Below are 7,370 nucleotides of genomic sequence, written 5' to 3'. Positions count from 1 at the left end.
CCCTCTTTCTGTTTAAAACTCCACCCTCTTCCTGGTTTAACCACTCCCACCGCAGGTCTTAACTCCACCCTCTTCCGGGTAAGCCACACCCACTTGACCTTGACATTTGACCCTGACCTTTGACTTTGACCTTTAACCTTGACCCCTCATAAATCATTAACCTTTGAACTTGACCCCTCATAAATCATTGACCTTTGACCTTGAGGGGTCATAAATCATTGATTTATGGGGGGTCATAAATCACTTTTGACTAAAGGTATCCCCTTAAATTCTCTCCCCAACCTGAAGGCAGAGTCCCGAGTCCTATAATACAGTCATATGTCCCTGTCCTCTCAAGGCAAAAAAACTGATTAATGGCAAAATGGGGCGGTATAGCGCGGTTGGTAGAGTGGCCGTGCCAGCAACTTGAGGATTCCAGGTTCGATCCCTGCTTCCGCCATCCTAGTCACTGCCGTTGTATCTTTGGGCAAGACACTCTACCCACCTACTCCCAGTTCCACCCACACTGGTTTAAATGTTACTTAGATATGGGGTTTCACTATGTAGAACCGCTTTGAGTCACTAGAGAAAAGCGCTATATAAATATAATTCATTTCACTTCACTTCCGCCATCCTAGTCACTGCCGTTGTGTCCTCGGGCAAGACACTTTACCCACCTGCTCCCAGTTCCACCCACACTGGTTTAAATGTAACTTATATAATGGGTTTCACTATGTAGAAGCGCTTTGAGTCACTAGAGAAAAGCGCTATATAAATATAATTCACTTCACAAATTCAAGTTTTGTGAGCACTCTACTGGTCTGTCATTTATGAAAATAAATCTAATTGCCCGAATCCACAATTGAGTTTAGTTGGGGTTTTTTTACCTTTATTACAGTTTTGGTTTGAAATAGGACAAAATTATTCACAAAATGTCACTGAAGAAAAAAAAATGGAATCCAAAGACCGGAAGCTAAGCAGATAACTGTGGCTAGTTGCTCCAGTCAAGGTAACACAAACTCAAATATAAAAAAATGAATATTCTAGAAACAAATTTGACGGGTGAGCAATCAGACTCTTTCATTGATTGGTCAAGCCTGTCGCAAACTGATAATGGAATCCATTGACAATTGATTGTCACGATCATACTAGGCAAAGTGAATCCTTATTTAGTTTTATTATTTTTTTTATACAGGTCGATTCTGTTTTCTAGGGACGGTCAGCAGCTTTTGATACCGTCTGACTTTTAGGCTAAAACTGGAGTAGACCGTGTGAGGCAAAACTTTCACACCAATGGTGTATTTACATTCTGCAGTGAAGCTGACATGCATGTTTTGGAAGGTGGCAGGAAACTAAGTGTGAATTATATATTAACCTCGCACAATTAATACATCAGACTTTTGAAATTTTATTTTGCAGAATTAAAGACCTAGTGAAATGAGATGTTCTTATTTAAACGGGGATAGCAGGTCCATTCTATGTGTCATACTTGATCATTTCGCGATATTGTCATGTTTTTGCTGAAAGGATTTAGTAGAGAACATCAACGATAAAATTCGCAACTTTTGGTCGCTAATAAAAAAGCCTTGCCTGTACCGGAAATAGCAGACGATGAGCGTGTGACGTCACGGGTTGTAGGGTTCCTCACATCCTCACATTGTTTACAATCATGGCCACCAGCAGCGAGAGCGATTCGGACCGAGAAAGCGACCATTTCCCCATTAATTTGAGCGAGGATGAAAGATTCATGGATGAGGATAGTGAGCGTGATGTGACGCTTGTGTGGCATTGTAATGCCGGATTGGTTCTTCCGGGGATGCGTCGAAGCGATGAACACAACAAGGTAAGTTATAAATGGATTTATTAAATAAACAAATGGCTTAGCGTAAAAGCTAGCGAGAATATACATACAAAGATGAAGGTCGAGAGTCGTCACTGTTGCGCGTGGGCAAATTAGGATCCGAGACTGAACAAAGAAAAGAGGAAAGCTTATATAGGGAGAAATCAAGGAGAACCAGGTGTGTAGAAAACGAGGAGCAGGTGAAATCAATGTGTAACCATGGTAACGGACTAAACAGGAAGTAAGTGGGTCAGAAGAGAATGAAACAAAGATGGAAAAATAAACATGTGAAGATCTGAGTCACAGATCGCAACAGTATTCCCCCCCCCAAAAAGACAGATTCCAGATGTCTCAAAGAAAACAAAAACAAATAAGAAACAACTTGAACCCCCTCCCCAAAAACAGAGTCCACAAACGAAGGGAGGGCGGAGGGAGGCCACGGTGGAGGGTCGCCAAGTCGTGTGTCCCCGAATCCACCGAGGACAAGTCAAGTGGCGGCGGCGGATGGAACGCCGCTGCCGAACAAGTTTTGGCGGGCGACCTCGAAAAGGCCACATTAGTGGCCGCCTCGCAGGATGAGGTGCCCGGCGAGGCGGACGACCCGGGCACGGCCACATCCGTGGCCGACATGGAGGAGGGAGTGTCTGGCGAGGAGGATGACCTCGCAGAGGCCACGCCCGTGGTCGACGTGGTGGACGACGCCTCAGCACCGAAATCCCAGCAGGCTTGGAAGCAGCAGACGAGGGTGCGGGGACTGCAGCCAAAGCAGGCCCGAGTGCAGCTGGCGAGGATGATGCGGGTGCTGCAGCCGCAGGAGTCGTCGGAGGCGGCCTGGGAGCCGCAGGAGTCGTCGGAGGCGGCCTGGGAGCCGCAGGAGTCGTCGGAGGCGGCCTGGGAGCCGCAGGAGTCGTCGGAGGCGGCCTGGGAGCCGCAGGAGTCGTCGGAGGCGGCCTGGGAGCCGCAGGAGTCGTCGGAGGTGGCCTGGGAGCCGCAGGAGTCGTCGGAGGCGGCCTGGGAGCCGCAGGAGTCGTGACTGGTGTGAGCTCCAGCCTCATCGTCGGCGCCGGTGTGGGCTCCAGCTTCTTCGTCGGCAGTGCTTGGCGGCGTGGAGCTGGTACCGGCGCTTGTCGAGGAGCTGGCACTGGAGTGGGCTCCAGCCCTGTCGACACAGGTGAAGGTTCCAGCCCCGTCGTTGACGCTGGTGTGGGCTCCAGCCCCGTCGTCGACGCTGGTGTGGGCTCCAGCCCCGTCGTCGGCGGTGCTTGGCGGCGCGGAGCTGGTACCGGCGCTTGGCGGCGTGGAGCTGGTACTGGAGTAGGCTCCAGCTCTGGAGCTGGTACTGGAGTGGGCTCCAGGCTAAAGTCTGTAACTGGTATGAGAACCAGTTCTGGGTCGGAGGCTGGTGTGAGAACCAGGTGGGAGTCTAGTGCTGGCTTGAGAACCAGGCTAGAAACATCAGTTTCTGGTGCGAGAACCAGACTACAGTTAAGTGCTGGTGTGAGAACCAAACTGGGAGAAATGCAGAACACCGGTGGTGGAGGATGTGCTTGAGGTAATGACCTCGCGAGTCTGAACACCGGTGGAGGAGGTCTACTTGGTCGTTGTGATTTGACCGGGGGAAACACAGGTGGAGGAGGTCTACAAGGCCGTTGAGACTTGGCCGGGGGAAAAACAGGTGGAGGAGGTCTACGAGGAAGAGCTAAGCGGAATACAGGTGGCGGCGGCCTAGGAGGAGCTAGCGGTTTAACGGGCCGAAAAACAGGTAAGGGTGGCCTCATAGGAGGTTGCGGTTTGACAGTTTTAAGAAATGGTAGCGTCTGCGCTACCTCCGCAACACAGCTATAGGCCATAGCCCCCCCCTCCAGACGGGAATCCCAGACCCGTTCCCTGTGGTCAGGGACTGACCATAAGGGAGGGTGGTGGGAGGTTTGGAGGCGGGCAGACTCCTCCCCTCTAACTTGTACACAATTATTAGAAGGCGAAAAAACACTATACTTGGGCGGTGAAAGAGGTTTAAATGGTGGGGTAGAAGAAAAACTAGGTGACTGAGGTTGACTAGAATAATGAGAAAAAATATCCTGATAATTACGTATTTTATCATAAATGTTATTGGTATTCGAAAAAGGTTGGGAATGAAAAGTACTGTCCACAATATAAAAATCTTCTGAAAAAATGTCAACAACAGGGGGCGGTGTTGCGTCACCGGTGGGCGTACCCCAAATGTCGTGACTGCTAGAGTCAGGGGAAAAAAAACAAGCTGGATTACCGGTAGTGGAAGGTGAATCCTGGTCGGGGTGAATTTTGCTGTGTTCGTAGGAAGGATGAAGTGGTGCTGGATAATTACTGCCGTGCGGGGGACCTCTCCACTGGACCCCCCGCCTCTTCGGGGCAGCGCGAACGGCTTCGGAGGGGACTTCAGGCCCACAGTCAAGTCTTTCCTGCTCCCAAGCCATGAGCTCCAACCACAAACCCAAGTCGAAGGGTTCCTCCCGTGGTTTCGACGCGGAAAAACATTTTGATGCTCGGATCCTACTGTGACGCTTGTGTGGCATTGTAATGCCGGATTGGTTCTTCCGGGGATGCGTCGAAGCGATGAACACAACAAGGTAAGTTATAAATGGATTTATTAAATAAACAAATGGCTTAGCGTAAAAGCTAGCGAGAATATACATACAAAGATGAAGGTCGAGAGTCGTCACTGTTGCGCGTGGGCAAATTAGGATCCGAGACTGAACAAAGAAAAGAGGAAAGCTTATATAGGGAGAAATCAAGGAGAACCAGGTGTGTAGAAAACGAGGAGCAGGTGAAATCAATGTGTAACCATGGTAACGGACTAAACAGGAAGTAAGTGGGTCAGAAGAGAATGAAACAAAGATGGAAAAATAAACATGTGAAGATCTGAGTCACAGATCGCAACACGTGAAGGACTAGAAAAAAAAAGACAGGGCAGTGCGAGCAATTCAGATGTTATTAGACACATTTAATAGGATAATTCTGGAAAATCCCTTATCTGCTTATTGTGTTACTAGTGTTGTAGTGAGATTATACTGTTGTACCTGAAAGTAGGAGGGGTGTGGCCACAGGTGTGGTGACCGTCAGTGTCTCTGAGGGAAGCCACGCAGCTGCCTCTTTGATAGGTGCACGAGGAAGGACGCAAGCTCCGCTCATGTCTACAGTAAGAGCCGACTTATCACCACAATTTTCTCACCGAAACCTGCCGGTTGACATATGGTCGGGAACCATGTTCGCTTGACTGCTCTGTTCCATAGTAAAGCTTCACCTTTGGGAATGTAAACAAGGAAACACCGGCTGTGTTTGTGTTGCTAAAGGCAGCTGCAATACACAGCTTCCCACCTACATCATTCTTCTTTGACGTCTCCATTATTTATTGAACAAATTGCAAAAGATTCAGCAACACAGATGTCCAGAATACTGTCTAATTATGTGATTAAAGCAGACTAATTATAGCTGGGATTGGGCTGAAGAAAAAATGTCATCATACTGACGTTTTCAACAGGATACTTCAGGCGAAATTTAAATTGCAATTTAGTAAACTAAAAAGGCTGTATTGGCATGTGTTGCAATGTTAATATTTCATCATTGATATATAAACTATCAGACTGTGTGGTCGGTAGTAGTGGGTTTCAGTAGGCCTTTAAGGCAACAAATCTGGGGAAAAGGGGACACATCACAGACAATTAGGTGCAGCTGTGATGTATTTTGTCTTCCAAAATATAATGAGACAGTTGTACTTTAAAGCTGTCAATGACATTTTGGAACCTTGAACCATTTACAAAGAATTAAACAACATGTTTGACCGAAAGCTAAAGAAATGATTAGATGTTACTTAGCAGGACAAATCCATAGCCAAGGAAAGATCAAATTACAAGGTGATACATTTAATTGAACTATTTTTCACCAATGTCAGGGGGATTTGTAATCAAATAGGTTTTTAAACTTACAACTTCAGCCAAATAATGCCTGGGTCTCTTTGCACTGACTTTGGCAGTGCATATATAGTTATTACTAACTGTTCATTTTAAAGGTCAACATCCACTTTGCTTTTTCAATAACGTCTTCCTCTCAAAGCAGAAAAACAATTTCAGCAAAGTCAAGAAGTCTTTTTGAAAGGGAAATATGGCCTTGGAATATTATCAAACCACTGCAGAAGTTAGGGAGTGAAAAGATAAACAAGAGGTATGTACAACGTTTTCACTTCAGATACAAGACATCAGCACAAATAATTCATGTTTTGTTTGAAAAAGGCTTGTGATCACATGGTCTCTGCATGCTGGATCCTGAGTCTTATTTTCACATATACATTCATTTCAATTGGTCTTAATGTGTTGCCGTAGTCTTTGCTCGTGAACGTTTATTGTAGATCATAAATCATGCCTCTCACCTGGACAGATGAAAGGACGAGGATGCAATCCGACAAGTTGGTACCCTTTGACAGCCAATTTAGACCCAATATGGCAAGAACGACACAAAAAGACGCTTGGTTCCAGGCCCCTTTTCTTCGTGAGGATTATGAGTCACTCTTCATCTATATAGCTATATATGAACATCTTAGCAGTCGGCATCCTAATGACAGCAGACCTTGTACAGTAAGTGGTGTTTTATTATGTTTGTAAGCTCTCATGAAATCTGCAGTGAGTAGTAGTCAGTGATGTTGAAAAAAAAAGCGAACTCTGTGATTCATTTTTTAAATTAATGCGCCACATATGCTTAGAATGATCAAAATATGGAAATATTGAATGTTATTATAAATGTGCATGTTGTGTACATTACATAATGTACAAACCCTGTTTCCATATGAGTTGGGAAATTGTGTTAGATGTAAATATAAACAAAATACAATGATTTGCAAATCCTTTTCAACCCATATTCAATTGAATGCACTACAAAGACAAGATATTTGATGTTCAATCTCATGAAATTTTTATTTTCTTTGCAAATAGTAATTAACTTAAAATTTCATGGCTGCAACATGTGCCAAAGTAGTTGGGAAAGGGCATGTTCACCACTGTGTTACATCACCTTTTCATTTAACAACACTCAATAAACGTTTGGGAACTGAGGAAACTAATTGTTGAAGCTTTGAAAGTGGATTTGCCTCCCATTATGGTTTTATGTAGAGCTTCAGTCGTTCAACAGTCGCTTAATACACTTCATAATCTTTTTTTATGAAGCCACGATCGGATATATGCATGTGCCTCATTATACGAAGGTCTTGGGTTTGATCCCCGGACACGGGGTCTTTCTGTGTGGAGTTTGCATGTTCTCCCCTTGACTGGGTGGGTCCCCTCCGGGTACCCCGGCTTCCTCCCACCTCCAAAGAATGCACGCGGGGATGAGCAGATGAGCCGTATCTCCTCATCCGGAAACAACAACAAGGTCGGAAATGTGTTCCTTGAAAAACCTTCCGACCGTAACTCTCTCATAACTAAATTTCCTAGGGTGAGTGTGGATGTTGTTTATCTGTGTTGGCCCTGCAATGAAGTGGCGACTTGTCCAGGGTGTACGCCGCCTTCTGCCTGAATGCAGCTGA

This window comes from Nerophis ophidion, linkage group LG13 (genome assembly GCF_033978795.1).
Source record: "Nerophis ophidion isolate RoL-2023_Sa linkage group LG13, RoL_Noph_v1.0, whole genome shotgun sequence".
NCBI lineage: Eukaryota > Metazoa > Chordata > Actinopteri > Syngnathiformes > Syngnathidae > Nerophis > Nerophis ophidion.
This window is presented reverse-complemented; position numbering follows the sequence as displayed.